The 11,266-nt window shown below is 40.8% G+C and overlaps 1 non-coding gene and 1 pseudogene across 1 annotated transcript; one reads left to right on the top strand and one right to left on the bottom strand.

The window, feature by feature from the left end:
• Window positions 1-300: 300 nt before the first annotated feature.
• On the bottom strand, window positions 301-373 carry Trnaa-agc (transfer RNA alanine (anticodon AGC)). Its single transcript has one exon. It is a non-coding gene; the product is annotated as a tRNA-Ala (tRNA).
• A 5,307-nt stretch (window positions 374-5,680) lies between these two features.
• Window positions 5,681-7,483, top strand: LOC144252590 (sodium/calcium exchanger 1 pseudogene; annotated as a pseudogene).
• Window positions 7,484-11,266: the final 3,783 nt, after the last annotated feature.

The raw sequence follows: 11,266 nt of genomic DNA, 5'->3' as shown, positions 1-11,266 counted from the left end.
AGGGTTTACATCTGTTAGAGGGAGAAAGACAATATGTAGAACTACTGAATAAAGTACACAGCATATAGAAGTAGTTAGTGCAATACAGGAAAATAAAATAGAGAAAAGGGCTGGCAGATATATCACATGACCTTTTTCCAATAACTTATTCATTATCCTAAGTCTATTTTTTTTTCTGGTCACATTACCTGGTTCTTACCCCAGTTAATTCCCTTGCTGAACAGTTTAGCTGCATGATTTCTTTTTTTTTTAAGATGTTTTGTTTTTTTAGTTATAGGTGCACACGATATCTTTATTTTTATGTGGTGCTGGGGTTTGAACCCAGTGCCTCATGCATGCTAGGCAAGTGCTCTACCACTGAGCCACAACCCCAGCCCCTAGCTGCATGATTTCTGACCTGGGACAGGATCCTCAATCCAGTTTTGTTAGTTTGGGAAGAAGGACTTGAGCCCCTCACAAGACCTCCCATAGACCACTTCCCTACATGACTTGTTCCAATTTATCATTCAACAGAGAGAAAACTTTCTGGGGAGGGTGGGGAGAGAAAGAAATCAAAATAAAAAGTTTTAAAAGGTAGTAGCAGAGAGGACTGTGGAAACTAAGTTTCTTTCTGAAGTCTGGCTCTGGTCTGATAGATGAGGCTGGGAGCCAGAGGAGTATTTGAATGTTAGATGAGATGGTCTCATGTCACATGAAAAATGTCTTCATCCTCTGGCATCATCTCTTTGTCTAGAAGCAATGAGAAGTACTTGCATCAGTTATGGGTAAAGATTTATACTTGCTTTCATGTTGCCTTAGAAATAGATTAATTACTTAGCTCTGAGGCTTTCAGTCAGCAAGAATTACATAGAAGGGAATTCCAAGTCCTGATGAAGGCGAGTCAGGGAGTTCCTTGGAATAACCCCACTGCCAATCAATAGAATGGGATTAGGCCATCCAGTGTGAGGGCTGGTGAGGACACCAGCAAATTCCTTTCCTCTGAGTCAGGTACTTCTTGTTAGTTAAAACTAACCCCAGTTTCCTGTGGGGAGCAGGCACTCTGCTGCCTCACTCCTCTTTGGGCCCCTCTGCAACTGAGGTTCTTCCTTATGCTTTACAAAGCAGTTTGATAAACACCTATCTTGTAGGCATGTGTTTCTCTGCCTTGTAACTATGATTTCTCCCTTCATCACAGGGGGCTGGATTACTGGCAGCCAGGTATCTCTTTACCATCTTTTTAGTCAGTGTCATTAAAATTTATTATTTATAGGTGATAAAGTTGTTTTGTTTTAAAATAAATAGTGAGTAGAAGATAATTCAGGTATTCTTGAAACTTACTGGGCTGAAGACTCATTTTGATGATGAAGTGGGTATTCCTAAGTGATCCCTTGACATAGACATAGAGTTGATCTGAATCCACCAAAGAAATCAGCTACCAGCCTTTAGTAGATCAAGGCAAAAATGTAAGAAAGCCAGGCAGCAAACCAACATACCTGTGGCCTCTGTTCTTATCTTCCTGCTTAATTTTCATGGAAAATATATATATATATATATATATATATATATATATATATGTAAATAAATTTATACACACACACACACATCCCTCAGGGGAAATTGGGAGGGTTAAGTAGAACTTCTGGAATCTTATAATGGAAGAGAGAAAATAGAGGTAAAAAGAAACTCCTTTAGATAACACTTCTCCCACATCCTCACAAGCATTTGGATTCAGTATTCATTAAATACAGAAAGCAACCAAAGTCCAGAGAGTTCTTCCCGGCTGCTTTATTGCCAATAACTTACATCAGTGTTTTTTGTCCACTGGTTTCACAAATTATAATGCTGTCACTTTTTTAATATAAATGTGATGATTTTTGGTAACCTCAGCAGCCCCTCTCCTTTTTCCCCAATATTGACAATGGATTTTCACCAATCCATCCATTTTTACACATCTGGTCCTCATTTGGCTAAAAACATATTGTGAGATGTGGGCTAGGGCAGAGATGGAGGTCAGGACTTTTTCTTGGCTGACCTAAGAGAGAGCCCTGACTGTGCATGCAGGAAAAGGTTGCCAGGCAATTGCTAAAGGGCAGGGAGCATAGGGCAGCTGTCTCTAGGAACATGCCAGCCCTCATGCTATACACCACAGTCATTGATGCTTGTCTGCTTGAGTCTCTAATCCATAAGATAAAAGCCAGTCTGTTGGAAACCTTCCATGAGACTATTGCTAACTGGGCTCTCCTAACCTGCATAGAAGCCAAGAGACTTTCAATGGGCTAGTTCAAGCCCAAATCCAACAATTGTCCAGCATTACTTTACCAACTATCAGGGATGACCTAATGGAACAGTTAATGGAAGCAGACCAGGATGTGAATCTTAGTTTGCTCTCTGTATGATTTTGAACAAGTTCTTAACTAGTCTACTCCTCAGTTATCCCACTTTGAAAATGAGTGTCTACTGGATAGGGCTATTGTTAGTGCACTACCCTCTGCACAACTCCAGGGGGTGCTGTTTGCAAAGACCAAAATGGAAAGAGAAACACTAAAAGTTGTGTGACACAAAAGTGCTTGTTATTAGAAATATTAGATGTAACTGATACATGTAAAGAATTTAACACGATGTCATAACAGTTTTAAGAAAGGAATTCAATATTAGTCTCTCAAGAAATTGTGATTTGTTATACTTTTTTGAACCTTGATTCTAAGAAGGAAAATGTTTTGAGGAAAGAACACAGTCTGCAAAGGCCTAGAAGTAAGAAAGTGCCTTATGTAGGGAATTAAAAGAATTTCTGCATTCAGGAGCACAGAGGTTAGATCATACAGGGTCTTGAGCAGACTATTGAGGGGTTTTACCACAGGACATGAGGCAAAATATAGCCACAGTGTAAGATCTGTTTCTTAGCAAGTTCAATTTGGCTGAAATGTGAAAAATAGAATGATGAATTTGGCAGTGATTTGAAGGAGTGGTTAATTATATCAGGCTTGGAGACAGACACAGGTTTGAATCTTTCTTCAGTGTTTACTCCCTCTGTTCAGTACTGTTATTTATTACAAATATTTAACCTTTCTGATCCTTATCAGTCTCCAAGACATTTTAAGTTTCCAGTCTACTAAAAGGATAACTACAAATGTTTCTTCTCCATTTTAAATGCTAGCTGTCTGCTCTTTCATTTTTGAATACTTGCCAGGCATTGGGATCATTTAGAAATCAGATCTTAATATAGTAGGCAGGAGCTGGTCTCCTTATTTCCTCTCATCCCCTACAATCTCTCTACTAAACCAGGAGAGAGCCTGTTCTAAAAGGAAAACTAGATATGACTCTCTGGTCAGAACCTTCAGGGATTCCTGTCTCTCTCCTTGTCAAAGCCAATACCTTACAGTGGCCTCAGTGACCCCGTGATCCCTTCCCTTTGCATTCCCACTCCTGCATGGCCCTTCCTCCACACTGGTTTCTCTGCACCATTACCATCAGGACCTTTGTACTTTGTCATAATACTCTTCCTGCAATACCCACAAGGTTTGATCATTTGCTTCCTTCAGGACTTTGCTCAAATGTTTTCTTATCAGAGACGCCTTCCTTAACTGTAAAATCATGCTAATTTATGTGTGCATGAATACACACACACACACACACACACACACACACACAAACACACACTGTCCTTCTTAGGTTGATTCTGCCCTTCCCCCATTGTACCACTTTTTACCACCTGACATTTTATTTATGCCTTAGAAGACAAGAGACTTTTGTTTTATTCACTGGTGAATTCTTAGGTATAGAAGAGAGCCTAAGGAGTCATTCTAAAATTCATATTAAGCACATATAAATAACTGTGGAAAAAAATTGATGCATAAGGAACTTGGAACTAGATCTCCTATTTTTCTTGCAGACAAATTGAATGTTACCTTGTTTTAAGCAGGGATCCCACAAACCACCCAATCCCTGCAAGGCTAAACAAACAGACACACGTTGATCATGAACTCTTGCAATGCTTTTGTAAATGTGTTTCTTTCATTTGTTAGCCTTTTACCCTCTCTTGGACTTCTTCAATATGGGAGAAATATGAAAGAAGCCTATCTCCCAATAGAGATGACCTAAAGAGGGCTTGAGGCCATGGTGGGATCTCCAAGGGTCTTCCAGAATGTGCTGGCCACAGGGATACTCCTGGGACCTGGGAGTAGTTTTCAGTGCAAGCCATCAGCAGCAAACATAGGCAAACGTGGGTGGCTCTCAGCCAGCGTGGAGCTGAGAGCCTCTCACCCAGCTCCTCTTTTAATGTTTTCTAGGCCACAGGGCTATGTTCTGACTCAGGACTGCTTTCCTATCTGTGTGCTATGGATGTCATCACTGGCCTCCTTTGAAGCCTTCCAGATCTTCCTGTATTTCAGTATCCATTCTCTACCCCTTTTACCCCAGTCCTGATGCTCCAGGTCCTAGAAGCAGAGGTGATGTGAGGTCAGAACAGAGTTTTGCATGATCTGGTGGTTGAATTTAGGGCTGTGGTCGCTCTGTCCACTACTTTGCTTGCCATTCTCTGTGCTCCTCCATGACTCTGTTGCCATATCTCTAATTACCTACAGCCCTTCATCATATATACTTTGTGGTTACTCTTGCTATGCCAAATAATCTAATTTAGATGGAATCATTGCTCCTGCATATTTTAGTCACTTGAGCCCACTATAGAACCAATGTGTGTTTTGGAATGACCATGGAAAGTATGACATTGACACTGAGAAGGAACATTTTATGGCTGGTAATGCTGATTTCACAGCCTGCCAGGGTCTTACACACAACCAGGCCTGGACCTGGTTATCTCTTCTCTCTGTTGGGGACAGCCTGTAGATTGTAAAGCAGGCTATGTATACAAATATGAAGGGCTATTCTCAAAGTACTAGATGCCCAGTTGCTAATATATCAGGAGACCCTGGTTGCTGAAAATTAGGAGGAAATGTGCTCTCATCAAAACATGCTTTTAAAACCTGTACTTAATGTGTGGAAATATTGCATTACAGTGGAATTTTTTTTCCTCTTGAGAATAAATACCATTGAGCTTTGATTGCAGGCAAACCTAGAGATTTCTCTGTTTCCAAGTCAGTTTAGAGCAGTAGGGTGTGATTTCTTGAAATACAGTGTAAGATGTACTTCCAAATTTAAGATCATCACCACGCCTTGTTTTGGTAGTTGTTTTTCCGAGTCTGAATTTCAATGCACGGATATTAATAAAGTGATTTTCTCCATGAAAAATGTCCTTGAAGATAATGAACCAACCAAAATTTAAAAGAAAAAATCTGCTTTAGCAACAAGGAGGCAATTGTTTAATGCTTCAAAAGTTTTGTTTATCTTTCTTGTTGCCCATTAGTATGCATAAATGTGTGCTTAATTAGGCCAGGCTTAAAATTGAACTTTTCATTTCCAGGAAGTCAGTTGTGAGTCTTGCTCAGTGGATGGAATTACATGTAGAAAATTCACAAACAGAGAGACCAAATTGTAAATTTCACAAAGGATTGCTTAATCACTGACGGAGTCAGGTTAGTGATGATTCACCAGAGATGTTGTGATGGTCAAACATACACAAATTTTTGTTAAAGGTATTAATCATGCTTTGGATTTGGATCTAATAATGTGATTTTTTTTCTACCCTCCCTGTCCCGATCTTCTTTTTACCAACAGGTCAGAACAGTTGGACGTCTCCTTGTACAACATGCCTCAGTTAAGCCTCTCAGCCATGTTTTCAATGGGATTTCATCTGTTAGCTCTGATGTCTTTCTTATTTTCCCACGTGGACCATATAACTGCTGAGACTGAAATGGAAGGAGGAGGAAACAATACCACTGAATGTACGGGCTCATATTTTTGCAAGAAAGGGGTGATTTTGCCTATTTGGGAGCCCCAAGACCCTTCCTTCAGAGACAAGATTGCTAGAGCTACTGTGTACTTCGTGGCCATGGTCTACATGTTTCTGGGAGTCTCTATCATTGCCTACCGGTTCATGTCCTCTATTGAAGTCATCACTTCCCAAGAAAAAGAAATAACCATAAAGAAACCCAATGGAGAGACCACCAAGACAACTGTGAGGATCTGAAATGAGACTGTATCCAACTTGACCTTGATGGCCCTGGGATCTTCTGCTCCTGAGATTCTGCTTTCAGTTATTGAAGTGTGTGTCCATAACTTCACTGCGGGAGACCTGGGGCCCAGCACCATTGTGGGAAGTGCTGCCTTCAACATGTTCATCATCATTGCACTTTGTGTTTATGTGGTCCCTGATGGAGAGACGAGGAAGATTAAGCATCTGCGCATGTTCTTCGTGACGGCAGCCTGGAGCATCTTCGCCTATACCTGGCTGTACATTATTCTGTCTGTCATCTCTCCTGGTGTTGTGGAGGTCTGGGAAGGTTTGCTTACTTTCTTCTTCTTTCCCATCTGTGTGGTGTTCGCCTGGGTAGCAGATAGGAGGCTGCTGTTTTACAAGTATGTCTACAAGCGGCATCGGGCTGGCAAGCAGAGGGGAATGATCATTGAACACGAGGCGGACAGGCCATCTTCCAAAACGGAAATCGAAATGGATGGGAAAGTAGTCAACTCTCACGTTGACAATTTCTTAGATGGAGCTTTGGTTCTGGAGGTTGATGAGAGGGACCAAGATGATGAAGAGGCTAGGCGAGAAATGGCGAGGATTCTGAAGGAACTGAAGCAGAAACATCCAGAGAAAGAAATAGAGCAGTTAATAGAATTAGCCAACTACCAAGTCCTAAGTCAGCAGCAAAAAAGTCGAGCATTTTACCGCATCCAAGCTACTCGCCTGATGACCGGAGCTGGCAACATTTTAAAGAGGCATGCAGCTGACCAAGAAAGGAAGGCTGTCAGCATGCATGAGGTCAACACGGAAGTGGCCGAAAAGGACCCGGTGAGGAAGGTCTTCTTCGAGCAAGGGACATATCAGTGTCTGGAGAACTGTGGTACTGTGGCCCTGACCATTATCCGCAGAGATGGGGATTTGACCAACACTGTGTTCATTAACTTCAGAACAGAGGACGGCATGGATAATGCTGGGTCTGATTATGAATTCACTGAAGGAACTGTGGTCTTCAAACCTGGCGAGACCCAGAAGGAAATCAGAGTTGGCATCATCGATGATGACATCTTTGAGGAGGATGAAAATTTCCTTGTGTACCTCAGCAATGTCAAAGTATCCTTTGAAGCTTCAGAAGATGGCATCCTGGAAGCCAATCATGTCTCCACTCTTGCTTGTCTCGGATCACCCTCCACGGCCACTGTAACCATTTTTGATGATGACCACGCAGGCATCTTTACTTTTGAGGAACCTGTGACTCATGTGAGTGAGAGCATTGGCATCATGGAGGTGAAGGTATTGAGAACATCTGGAGCTTGAGGAAATGTTATCATTCCCTATAAAACCATCGAAGGGACTGCCAGAGGTGGAGGGGAGGACTTTGAGGACACTTGTGGAGAGCTGGAATTCCAGAACGATGAAATTGTGTAAGTTATTTTATATGTTTATGTGTATGGTTGAGTGAGTGCATAACTGCAAGAGTGTGTGCATATTTTTAAACCAAATGGCATAAAAGGAACGGAATAGTTATTATGGAAGACACCTTTCAAAGTATCAGTCCTTGTTTGTGTGACACCTATCAATTGGTACTAGACACAGATCTTAATTTGACATTGAGATCTTTTTTTTCTTTTGTCTTTTTTACATATTCAAGTACACTGTAGGCCATGATAAAATGAAGCCTGTGACGTAAGTTAGCAGATCATTTAAGATGGGTTGAAAATTCTGTATTCTATTTTGGATCACACAGTATATATACAGAAAAGGAATATTTAACACATCACAAAAGGTTCCTATCTTCATTGCTGAGTACAAATTGGGAAAGCCCAAAAAAGAAACACCTCTAAAAAGAATTTCGTGGCTACTAGGACTGAGTGGAAATATTTCTGTGGTTTTCATCTGACATTGTGGTTTTATGACAATATAATGTTTCTGCTTGTATGCTAGTGTTTAATTATGACTTAATGACCAACCCTGCTTCTTCAGTGTTATGCTATCAGGAGAAGAGGATATATCTATTATTTATTTCCAGTATGGTTTTACTTTGTATGATTACATAAACCCTTTTACCCTGCTCATATAGTGATGAGGAGAGAAATACGACTCTGTCCAAGCATCCTAGTTGATGGGGAACAGGTCAGAGAAAGAAGTAGGGAGCAATTTACTCTCGCTATTGGCACTTTACAGTTGTAATACTGAGTGTTATGAAGTGATTCTTCCACTGAGAGCTGCCATTGAGAGAGACATTCCTCCTTCCTTGCCTTAGAGAGGGCTTTGCACTTAATTCACTAGAAGAAGCCAGGGAATTTGACTCAAGGACCAGTGTCCAAGAATGAGGGAGGGAACGAGGTAAAGAGAAAAGGAATAAGATAAATGAAGGAAGGAGGGATGAAGAAGAACTAGAAACTGTGTTATCACTGTATTATCTACAGTGTAACAAAGGATATTATGGTGAATGATTGTTTTTGAAGCATTTACAACTTAGGAATTTCAAGAAAGAGAAATAAATATATTAACTATAATTAGTTTTTAAAAATGGTTCTAGTGGTATATAATATGTTCGAATGGCAAGATACATGCTCTCCAAGTATGAAATTTCTCCTCTTGAATATGTAGGGGAAAAAAAAGATGGGGGGATGATCAGAGGGAACAGGTTTTCTTGAAAAAGCTTTCCAGGGTCCTTACATCTCTTTGCCATTATGTTAAAGGGATGTGAAGTTACTTAGTACAGTATCACAATGAAGTTCAGCAAAGCAGAGATTATAATATCCATCTTCTGATGTGTGTAGGTGGGCAACAGTGTTTGATGAATATCTACTTTATGTTGGTTCTTATGTTGATAATGTTCCACTTACTGTGATGGGTTTCACTGGAACACTTATGTTCCTGAAAGACAGGATATAGTAGCAAATTAGTGTCCTGAATATGCAAGAAAAAAAGGTTATTGAATGTGATTTTTCCCAGGTTAGTGCACTTAACCCTTATTCCTTTGCTAGGAATTATTTTGCATTATATTTTCTGATCATTTCAATTATTGAGCCTTCCCGTAGTAGAGAGCACTTGGAATCTATGTGAAAGTGTAATGTACTCACAAGGGTAGCCCTTAAATATAACTAAAGTGGTGCTTTGTTTTCCTCATTTGTTTGACTTAGGATGTTTTCTCATGAAAATTTTATGTTGCTTTCTCACAAGAATAATGGCTCTCTACTTATTTAGTTGAGAGTCAAGCTTTCCCTATCTACTTTGCTATCCAAGATTTGTATCAAACCATAAATAAATAATCTTATTTTAGGTGGCATATGTAGAAGAAGAAGGTTTTATAAAAAGATTGACAGTGATTCAATGGAATAATTTATTTTGCCAAACTCCCATTAAAAACACTCACCCTATTGAATTAAATTGATTAAAGAAGGAATATTGCCATACTCCGTCTTTTTTTTAAGAGAATCTTTTTTTTATTGGTTGTTCAAAACCTTACAAAGCTCTTGACATATCATATTTCAAACATTAGTTTCAAGTGAGTTATGAACTCCCATTTTTACTCCAAATACAGATTGCAGAATCACATCGGTTACACATTCACCTTTTTACATAATGCCATACTAGTAACTGTTGTATTCTGCTACCTTTCCTATCCTCTACTATCCCCCTCCCCCACCCCATCTTCTCTTTCTATCCCATCTACTGTAATTCATTTCTCTCCTTGTTTTTTCTTCCAATTCCCCTCACAACCTCTTTTATGCAGTTTTTTATAACAATGAGGGTCTCTTTCCATTTCCATGCAATTTCCCTTTTGTCGCGACCCCTTGCCCGCAAGGAAGACGCAACTCAGGAATCTTCTTTCAGCCGTTTATTCAGGTCCCTGATACTTTTTCTTCTCTATCTCGGATGCCCCTCCCAGCCTTAATAAATCACCTCAAGCCCCAATGTGAAGCTGCCACGTGGGCTTTTCTCACAGGGTGCCAAGTCACAGCGTGCCAACTCATTCTGATAAGGAGTTGTTTGTCACAGACTGCAGGGGAAACCAGCGCCATCTTGTAATGGCGGCCACAGTTCACAGAAAAGGCTCACCACAGTTCCCCCTTTTTTGTTTTTGTATGACAATACAGGCGAGAGTAGAGGTCCTATCCCACTGTGCAGAAGTGGCTGCATAGTATGGCTCAGCCCTAAGGAGGGCCCTTCCCCAGATCCGAGGCCATATCAGCCGACGCCTTTTTTCGTGGGGCGGGGCGTGGATAAGGTGGGGTAAGGAAGGACGTCAAACCCGCATGCAATAGGACATGCTCTCCTTGAGGTCCACTCCAAGGATCACTCAAGTGCAGTGCCTTGCCTCGCATCCTGTACCGTGACGATGGTGGACGGAGGGGGATAGCTGAGGCTGAACTGTGGCTGTTTACAACGACAAACAAGTTGACAGCACCCTGAAAGAAAGGCACGGACTTTAAAGCGATAGAGAAGCACTAGTGTGGAAACCCATCTGCGTGCAATGGCAGCAAGACCGGCAGAGTGCAAGGGCTTTCCAACACTAAGAGAACAGCGAGGAAAGACATGTCGATCCCAGTGCAATGTTATAATAACTTGGGGTGCAACGACCATGTCAAAGGTTTACTGTTTAAGATGCACAAGCCAGACTTGTGGCGAGTTGCCAGTTTCTAAAGCAGCAAGAGCTTGTATGATCATAGCCTTATCGTGAGCACTGCGGGCCTTGAGGCGACAGAGAAACCACAAGCAGAGAAACATACCAAAGCAACACATTGCACCAAAAATGCCTATTCCCACCCACTCCTTAAAAAAGGAAAAGGCAGATGACAACCAATTGGTAAATTGACCCAAGGTCACTGGATTGACATGGGTGTTATTCAAAACAGCAATCTGAGTTAGTTGAGACTGGATCAAGTTTTCTGCTTCCATGGACCAGGTTCCGGATAGATATTCTCCGATGATGCATGAGGCATTTCTGGAATCATAAAATCTGACAGAGGTTATACATAAATGTGCTCGTTGATCAATACAACCCAAATGTACTAGGTCAGACAATTCCTCAACTTGAGCTTGAAGTAACTTTATCCTTTGATTAGCAGCCAAAATCCCAGATAAAATGTGTTGATTAATTCTGCTTTGAGATTTAGAAATTACTTGATTGTATTTTTACTTAAAAGTAAATTTATAGTAAACACATTTATCTCAAATATCTGTAACTGAAAAGGCAGAGTA

This window comes from Urocitellus parryii, unplaced genomic scaffold (genome assembly GCF_045843805.1).
Source record: "Urocitellus parryii isolate mUroPar1 unplaced genomic scaffold, mUroPar1.hap1 Scaffold_48, whole genome shotgun sequence".
Lineage (NCBI taxonomy): Eukaryota > Metazoa > Chordata > Mammalia > Rodentia > Sciuridae > Urocitellus > Urocitellus parryii.
Note: the sequence above shows the minus strand (reverse complement) of the source record. Positions and strands in the feature narration are given on the sequence as shown.